This window comes from Capsicum annuum, chromosome 6 (assembly GCF_002878395.1).
Source record: "Capsicum annuum cultivar UCD-10X-F1 chromosome 6, UCD10Xv1.1, whole genome shotgun sequence".
Lineage (NCBI taxonomy): Eukaryota > Viridiplantae > Streptophyta > Magnoliopsida > Solanales > Solanaceae > Capsicum > Capsicum annuum.
The window spans coordinates 6,194,418-6,204,878 of record NC_061116.1 but is presented as its reverse complement, the minus strand read 5'-3'; the positions used below and the strand labels follow the sequence as shown (position 1 = coordinate 6,204,878).

Sequence of the window (10,461 nt, the reverse complement as noted above, 5' to 3'; positions counted from 1 at the left end):
GATTTTCCCCTTCAGATATGTTTGAAGTGTCTTTTTATCTGTGAGTTATAATCATAATCCGTATATGAGAATAAGGACTTCTAAAGTCTAAAGTAAAAAAGAGTTCTAAGTGCACATGTTTTAGTTTTTTTTTATAATTTCCCCAATTTTTTATTTCAATTATTTTTTTAAAAAAAAAAATATATAAATAATCATTGACGTAATTCCATTTCAAAGAATAAGGACTTCTAAACCTGCTATAAGGAAGTCTTAAAAAGAAAAAAGAAAAAAGAAAAAAAAGCCTTCTTTAAAGTTTCCATAAAATTGTCGTTCTCTTCACTTAGTTGTTTAGTTCTTAAAAAAAAAAAAGGGTTGTTTAGTTCCAAACATTTTTCTATATTTCTTTAAGTAAAATATAAATTACACATAAATACTATGAAATTATTTAAAATCCTTATTTCATCTAAGTAAGAAATCACAATATTTAAATTAGAATTTTATCTTATTTACAAAAATATATATCTATAATTCTATTTAAATCTTATTCTTATCGAACTTTACCACAAAATATGACCTATTTTACTTCAACTTTTCTTCTTATTTTAATTTTGATTCATGTCGTCTTTTTCATTCATTATCATAATTCTATATAATCAATAATTGATAATGAATTCTTCTCTCTTAACAATTTTTGATTGAAAAATTATACAAAACAAATGTGCTGCCGCCGAAAAAAAATCAAAAGCTTATCTCGCCGAAAAAATTAAGATTTATATTATGAAAATGATGGTTCTCTTTTTGATTGCCACAAGTTTTACATCTTTCAAAGGATTCAATAATTTTTACGTTATTAATAAAAGTAAACTATATAGCACTATTATCATAATGATTAATTCTTCAAAATATATCTTCTAGTTGTATACTTATTATGATTTAAATTTTGCTCTTCTTATATATAATTTTATTAATTGACACGACACACATATGCAAAGCATGTACACTTGACTAGTATATATATATATATATATATAGAGAGAGAGAGAGAACATATATATTTATAGTATTGAAAATATATATGTGTATAAGATATGTATCAAAACTGTATCATTATTATACAAACTATCAACAAATGGCTAGAAATGAAATTAAAATTGAATGATCATTTTCGTACCAATTGTTGTTTGTGTCATTTCCCCTAATTTTTTGTCCAAAACATTTTGCCAAGCTTCTAATACGTAATGGGAATTATAAAATGCTTGTCTACTTAATACCTACCACAAAGATAAAGTTAATACAGATAAAAACATAGAAGAAAAGAAAATCAAGAAAGTGCACCAGCCGGGAATCGAACCCGGGTCTGTACCGTGGCAGGGTACTATTCTACCACTAGACCACTGGTGCTTTGTTGATAGACTCATTCGGGACCATTCTAGAAGTAACATAATTTATAAGTTGTGTAAATATAACAATAGTGCAAAATATTAGACTGTTTTCTAACGTTCGTAATCTAATATTTTATCATAAGATTTTTATAGTTCGATCGGAATAAATTGGTAAAAAAAGGTTCATAAATTGTAAGGAAAAAGGGGGTCATTTTACTAGGACAATTTATGAGTTATTCGTTTCTCATTTAATGTCCTTTAATCATATAAATTAATTCGGATCTTGATCACATAAAATATTCATTGAAGAGAAAAGCGTTCACTATTAAAATTCTATTATCATGATTCGAATGTCAAATTCAAGACCTTTTTTTTTTTTTTTGTGAAAAAAAAACAACGAGATCATTTTCTTCCAAGCACAATTATCATACACAATTGAATGAACTTCTAATACCCGTTAATATGATATTAAGTATCTATTTATCCTTAATAAGAGGTTTTAAGTCGGATTTTTGAACCGTAATCACCTTTGAGTGAAATTTTGAATATAAATTTAAATTTGTCAAATTTCATCAACAACAAAATGAACTAATATATAAATAACCATTCAAATTTGAGTATGCACATCTGAACACCTCAACTTGTCTCTATTAATCTTCAAAAATTATGTGCCACATCAATATTGAATTTTTATGTAACACAACAATGATGAGTTGGAGTGTTTTATTGTACTTTGAGACCAATTGCATTTCCAGTTAATAACTACACAAAGACAAAGTTAATAAACACAAAAAAAGGGGGGAAATGTAAAAAAGATTGCACCAGCCGGGAATCGAACCCGGGTCTGTACCGTGGCAGGGTACTATTCTACCACTAGACCACTGGTGCCATGTTGATAGTCATTTACGAGACATTCTAGAAGTCACATAATTTAGTTGTGCAAATATGCAAAATATTACAGTTTTTTAATGTTTACAAAAATTTTAGATCGTAGTGTAATATTTTATCGTATGATTTTTATAGTTTGATCGAAATAGATTGGTCTAAAAGGTTCATAAATTATAAGAAAGAAAGGGGTCATTTACTAGGACGATCTATAAGTTATTGGTTTCTCATTTGATGTCCTTTACTTGTATAAACTAATTCAGATTTTGATCACATAAAAAACTCATTAAAGAGAGTGTTCACTATTAAATTTCTATTTTCATGGTTCGAATGTTGAATTCAAGACCTTTTTTTTGAAGAAAAAAAATGAGATTATATTCTTCCAATCACAATTACCATACGTAAGTGAATGAACTTCTAATACCAATTAGTATGATAATAAGTATCCATTTATCCTTAACAAGAGGTTGTAAGTCGGATTCCAGAACCATAATCACTTTTGAGGTCATTATCTTTAAGCCAGTTAAACGGGTCGGTCCGGTTCAAATCGGCATCGATCCACAAAAATTAACTGGGTTATGGTCCGGTCCGATGCCAGGTCAGTGTTAGCGGGCCAATTCAGGCCTGGCCCAAACAGTAAAATTGGCTCAAATGGACCGGAATCGGCCCACTTAACATTTATCCGGTTTTAACTGGTTAAAATCGGTCAATAGTTTAGATTCTATAGGAAATGTATGGACATATATACGTACAATACAATATATATATATATATGCTACTTTAAATAATATATATACAATATATATTCACTAAATATATACTTCTTTAGAAAACATATACACATGTATACTTTAAATATATACTTGTTTAGATTCTATAGGAAATATATGCACCTATTTACGTATAATACAATATATATGTATATATATATATATATATACAACTTTAAATAATATACATACAACATATATACACTAAATATATACTATTTTAGAAAACATATACACATGTATACTTTAAATAGATACTAGTTTAGATTCTATAGGAAATATATGCACCTATATACGTATAATACAATATATATATATATACAACTTTAAATAATATACATACAATATATATTCACTAAATATATACTACTTTAAAAAACACATACACTTGTATAATTCTACAGAAAATATATGCACATATATATGTACAATACAATATATATACTACTTTAAATAATATACATATAACATATATACACTAAATATATACTACTTTAGAAAATATATACACATGTATACTTTAAATAGATACTAGTTTAGATTCTATAGGAAATATATGCACCCATATACGTACAATACAATATATATGCTACTTTAAACAATATACATACAACATATATACACTAAATATATACTATTTTAGAAAACATATACACGTGTATACTTTAAATAGATACTAGTTTAGATTCTATAGGAAATATATGCACCTATATACGCACAATACAATATACATACTACTTTAAATAATATGCATACAACATATATACACTAAAATATACTACTTTAAAAAATATATACACATGTATACTTTAAATAGATACTAATTTAGATTCAATAGGAAATATATGCACATATATACGTACAATATATACATTACATATAATCAGGGGTGGACCCACGTGTTATTTTGGGGTGCTTCGGCACCCACTAAACTCGACGTAGAATAGGTATTAATATATAAAAACACTAAAAAAATGGTATAAAAATTAAAAAAACACCCATAGAACTAAAACTTGTTTGGGTACTTTGGCTTTAGGTGGATCTTTCATGTCCAGGTGCTTGAGATCGATTCCCCTTAGCTATGCTACATTTTTGTATAAATATTTTTCTAACTTTTCAGTTATATTTAATGCACACACACGCACAAGACCCAAGTACTCTTGTACACTAGTTCACACGCATATGAGTTTGACTTTTTTTTGTGTTACTTTTTTTTTTTACTTCTTAATTTATTAAACTAAAAGTTCTTTTTGTATATTTTTAACTACTCAAACAAAAAATTTGAAAATCTTTTGGCCTTCTCCACCAAAAATCTTACTCTTCCAAAACTTAAACACCAAATTTTAATGTTGCATTTAAATAGTTATATATTTATATTATATCATCATTAGCTAATTATGTTATAAGAAAAAATTAAAACCAAAGGAGGAGTCAGAATTTGAAGTCAGTGGGTTCTGAATTTAAAGAAATATAAAAAATCAAAAAAATAAATACGTTCGCAGCAGAAGAGAGACCCTTAATATTGGTCCATCACCACTAGGCCAAGCGATAATGTTTGTCAATGGGTTCACACTATATAATCATATACATATATTCAAAATTTTAGTGTAAATATAGAGTTTACGTAAAAGCTACTGGATTCGCCCGAACCCTCGTAGGGTACTGTAGCTCCACCCCTGATTAAAGCACCCACAACCTTAAAATCCTGGATCCGCCACTGCATATAATACTACTATAGAAACATAGACACATGTATAAATTAAATATATACTATTTTAGTCTAAAAAATATATAAACATACATGTAGAATATATACTACTTTAAATACCACTTGAAATAATATACAGACAACATATATACACTATATTTATACTACTTTAGAAAACATATAGACATGTATATGTTAAATATATACTACTTTAGAGTCTATAGAAAATATATACTCATATATTTAGAATATATAATACTTTAAATACCTCTTGAAAGTTGAAAGATATATATATATTACATGTTTTAGTACTTTAGAAAACACATATATACATACAAGAATACAATGTATGCTACTTAATATAATAATACTTGAAGTTTTGAACGAATATTCATTATATATTTTTATTATATTTGAACTTAAAAGATATTTATTTTTTCATTATGTGTATATATGTTTGTTATGTTTATTACGTAGTGTAAAGTTTGATAGTAACATATTAAAGGTATTTAATTCAAACTAGAACTTCAATTTAAATAAAAAAAATTACAAATAAGGAGTGAATGAATGTTGTATTTTATTGATTGCAAACTGATCCAAAGCTTATAATTTACATGAATGAAAAATCTACAAATTTTGCATAATTTTTTTTAACTCGTGCATGTTAATATTAACGGGAATTGTCATAGGATAGTCAAAGTCAATGGGAGCAAAATCATACATTGGACTTGATTGTGCTGAGTTTTCCCTTGAAGTCAGAATTTTTTCAAGATTTTTTTTGTCTTTTGGCTTCACCTCCATTTCTTGATTTCTACATTCCGCTCTAATCAAATCTCTAAGGCAAACTAGAACATTCATAGCATTGCTTCCCAATGAGTGTCGATTGTCTCCAAGCTGTTGTCGTCCCTGACTAAAAGCACTCTCCGATGCAACGGGTGACATTGGAACATTCAATATATCTCTAGCTAATATTGAAAGCATAGGATATTGTCTTTCATTATTCTTCCACCAATCCAACGCGTTGATCCTTGCTCTACAACCCTCTATCGGTTGTCGAAGATAATACTTAAGTTCTTCCCTAAAATTTATTGTGTATGTTGAAGGAGAAACCATGTCTCAAACATTTAAATCATAGAAGTAATTAAGAAAATCACTATGTGCCGGTCTTTTAGATGATGATAATCATAGAAGTAATTAAGAAAATCACTATGTGCCGGTCTTTTAGATGATGATGGCTCCTCGGGAGTTTGAGGAGCGACAGTTGCAGTGATATTTATCGGTACAACTACATCAAATGAATCGACATAATGATTATATAATGCTTCTATGTAACTGTTCGCATCACTCATAGCCGTAAACAAATCTGGATTTTCTTCAGGCTGTATCTCTAAGGAATTATAAATAATAGAACTAAAGTCACACATAGTATTATATTTCAAACATAAATTTAGTATAGCACCAACCAAGTAAATTGGGAGAAACGGAAAAATATTTTTAAAATTTAGCAAACATAGCACCAACAACTTATTTGTAATCTTCTTTATCCTTATAATTTTTAAGCAAACAAGAAATGTCGGCTAAATAAGCTAAAATATTACACACAGTAGAATAATAAGCATAAAAAAAATTCAACCGTAGCTATATAAATTTTTTTCAAAAACTTAATAAAATCATCAATTGCAGCCCAATCAGAATCATGTAACATACACTCAGGAAAAGAACCACAATATTGATTAAAAGTCATTGTTATAGGAACTTTATAAGCAAGACAAGTTTTTAAATAAGTATAAGTAGCATTCCATCTAGTATCACATTCTTCAGGCATAAATATCGGTCTAAGTCCATTTTCTTCACATTTAGCTTTAAATTTTCTCACTCTACTTTTTCAATTATTTCCTTGAATAAAGCCAACAACAAGCCGGACCTTTTCAATATAAAACTCAAAAAATTCAAGACTATCTCTTACAATTAAATTATATATATGACACACACATTTAACATGAAATATTTCAAGTAACGACGAAGAAAGATCAACTTTTAACTTGTCAATAGCAGTCTTGTTGTTAGATGCATTATCAAAAGCAATACATAAATTTTTTCTTTCAATACCATAATATTCTGCAATTTTAGTAATAGATTCCAAAATAAATTTTCCAGTATGTCTATGATTTTCATCATACAAAAAAGTTAGAATACGTTTTTGTATAACAAAATTACTTTCTATCCAGTGATAAGTAATGATTAAATAATTATTTTTATTAACAGCACGACCAAGATCAGAAGTTAGAGCAATTCTACATTGAATATTTTTTAATAATGTAGATAAATAATAAACATATTGTGCATGGAGTCTAAAAATATCGGTCCGACAAGTACTTCTAGGAATACCATTAAGCATAGGATTATAAATTGCTTGAATATAATGAATAAAAGCATTTGAAGAAGCAAAAGTGAAAGGCAAACAACCCACAACTATCATTTTCGTTATTTCTTTTCGGTCCTTCATTTTATTATAATTCTTAATTAATTGACCGTTTGTTGGGTTCAATATAGTTTGTGTTGGCCCAACAACAGCCTCACCACCTTGTGCAATAATTAACTCTCCAGAGTATCTATCTCTTAAATGTCTCATCAACGAACCAGTACCCCTTTATTGCCTTCAATTTTATGCTCATGTACAATTTCACAAGTACTGCATTGCACCTTACTTTCTCCTTCTATTTTCGTAAAAAAAATTCATGAAATACTAGTTCTTCTACGAGTTTTTGGGACACGGGGAGGACGGAGAGGAAGATTAACCGATTCAGATCTAACATTAACATTTCCTACTGTGGGTGTCTCACCAATATTTTCACCATCTTCATCTTAATTAATCGCATCTACTTTATTTTCTTCTTCTATACCATAATTTTTCAGAGCTTCTGCATAATTCACATCGTGAGCATCTACACCTATTTCTTCCTCAAAAGGTTGACTAACCGGTACTGGAGGTACACGGGTATATCTATTACTTGAACTATCTCTATCGGAACCTCCACCAATTAGTTTTTTTACTACCACTATTACTTTCGGGATAAAAATTTTTGACACATTTACCAAGATTTTTTATTTTATTCATATTATAAAATAAATAAAAAACTATTTAAAATACACAAAAATAATAAAAATAGATATTCAATAATTAATACGCTAATTAAAAAATAAAGCTAAGAGTTGAACGACAATATCAAATTTTAAAAGTATCCGAAAATTGCGACTTTAGAAAACTTCCACTTGTATTTGTAATTGCAAAATTAAAAAATAAAATTGAGAACTTTAGGAGATAATTAAAATATTTGAGGGAGATTGAGATTTGAGAGAATGAGATTTGTGTGAAAAATAAATTTTGAATTGGAGGTACTTATAGAAAAAATTTGAATTAAGAAAAACTTTTTTTTTTTAATTTAAATATGTCAATTGGCCGTTGGGGCTCCAAACGGGCATAATGTCGTTGGCCCAAAGGTCCAATTTGACTTTTGGGGCCCAATCCAAACGGCTAACGCCAATTATTAAAAAAAAATTATTGTTACCATGCCGAGTAATCGGTGGGCATGGTCCGGGTTTGTACTGGGCTGGGTCGAACTTACCGAGTCCGTCGACATAGATGGCCCAGCCCGAGATCGGCTGGCCTATAGCCCGAGGGCTCATCGGGCCAGATCAAATTGCGTCGAGCTACGTAATTGGGCCGGGCTAAATGGCCAACCCGACTTGTTTGACAGGTTTAACTAGAAGAATGACTAGAAGAAGAATAAAAAGTTAGTTGTAACTTCTTTTTTGGGTTAAATAAAGAGACATAAAAACTAGAAATTTGGTAAGGCAAACATAACATAGTTATGCATATGATAATTAAAATCCTAGTTCTACATAGCTGCAAGATTAAACTAGAGAGCCCTCTTATCATTAAATTTTCAATCTTTGAATAGCCTTCAAATAATTTCAATTCAATCTTGAAAAATTACGAGAACATCATCCCAATCAGAGCTCCAAATCTGGGTCATTCAGATCCTCTTTACATTCCAATCGGAGCTCCGAATCTATTTCATTCGGAACATTGTATTGGACATCATCTTAATCTGTTAGAAGAGTGGGAAGGAAAAACTATGTGAGTGATTGTATGTCGAAAATAACAATTACTAACCGTATTAACGAATGCATATCTGACCCTCCAGAAGTCCTCCATTTTTAGAGGTTTCAATACAAATACATAAATACTTTTTAAGAGTTCAAGCAACATATAGTTAATTAATAGAAAATGAAAACTGACCTCTTCTGTTAATTTAGTATTCTCATTTTGCAAGTCTTGTAGGATTTTTTGTTTTTGCTCTATATTATTGCAATTAGCTCAAATCCTTTTGTTCAACTCTGAATACATTCACAAATTCTCAGCATGCAATCTTTCATTTTCCAAAAGAAGAATTTCACGCTCTTCCATATCCCTTTGGGCCTGAAATTTGTGTAATGATATATACAAAGATATAGATGATCTTTATATAAATAAATAATTTAATTTTTAAGCGATCATCAAAATTTTACAATAAGAACCTGGATGTGGCATCTTTTGTTGTCAAACCAAATTTTGATCTGCATAGGGTCAAGCTCTAGCTCGTCACTCTGACTCAGTTGCTCTCTCACATGATCTTCTGGATCTGACATCTTGCTAAACATCCTGGTCAGAAAACAAAAATTATAATGCAGAAAAATAGATAAAAAAATGAAAAATTAACAAAACAAAGAGAAAAATTAATAAATGACAAGAAAGAAAAATCGAGAGAGATATTAACATCTCTTGTCATTAGACAATAATAATACGTTGCTAATCCTATTTGGATTAAAAAATTCTTGTTAATTACAAGAAAGACATATAGTTACTTCCATCTTTTATAGTGTATGACAGTTTGAGAATCGATTAAAAAAATATAACAAGATAAGAAATCATCCTTTTTCATGATTTGCGTGATTGTATTTAACCATTTTGTTTTACTTTCTTTACAATTAGTGAAGTGAAACATGTAATTTTGTTATGTGTCACACTAAAGAACATCATAATTAAGTAAAAACCCATAGAAACTTAAAAAGATAAATAAAAGAGCTGAAAAATGTAATATATCTAACAAACTCACTCTTCAAGTTTTTCAATTTCTTGTTCATATGAATATCGACATATCGATTATTCATCCTCTTGATCAGAATCTAGCCCAAGATTTTCAACATCTTGAGAAGCCATGAATGATCGAAAAATGAAATGAGAGAGAAGATAAGAATATGACGGATAAATACAGAATTCTTAATGAAGAACATATATATAGAAATTTTTTTTTGACAAATTTCAGAACTATTAAATTTTTCACGTGAAAATATTTAACGATTCATGAATTCTTGTTAACAAAAATTTAATTATTGATATTATCGAATCTAATTACTCATTAATACTATTGAAAAAAGTCAGATATTACTTTAAAATTTATGTCATAGATAAAAGTAAGTTTAATCTAAAGAAGCTGAAGTGCTTAATCAGTTTAATGCAATTTGACTGCAGTTTGCTGATATTTTGGACAATCTTTTTTTGTTTTTTCATATTTTTTACTAGAGTGAAGGCTTAAAAACACAATTAAATTTTTTTAGTTTTTGAGTTTCTTACTGAATTATTGAGAGTGCAAATTTCCTCTTACATGAATTATTACCATATGATTAGTGAAAT

General features: G+C 28.5%; 2 non-coding genes across 2 annotated transcripts; both read right to left on the bottom strand.

Annotated features, from left to right (window-relative positions):
* Positions 1-1,309: 1,309 nt before the first annotated feature.
* On the bottom strand, positions 1,310-1,380 carry TRNAG-GCC. Its single transcript has one exon. It is a non-coding gene; the product is annotated as a tRNA-Gly (tRNA).
* Positions 1,381-2,178: 798 nt separating this feature from the next.
* TRNAG-GCC lies at positions 2,179-2,249 on the bottom strand. Its single transcript has one exon. It is a non-coding gene; the product is annotated as a tRNA-Gly (tRNA).
* Between the last annotated feature and the right edge of the window lie 8,212 nt (positions 2,250-10,461).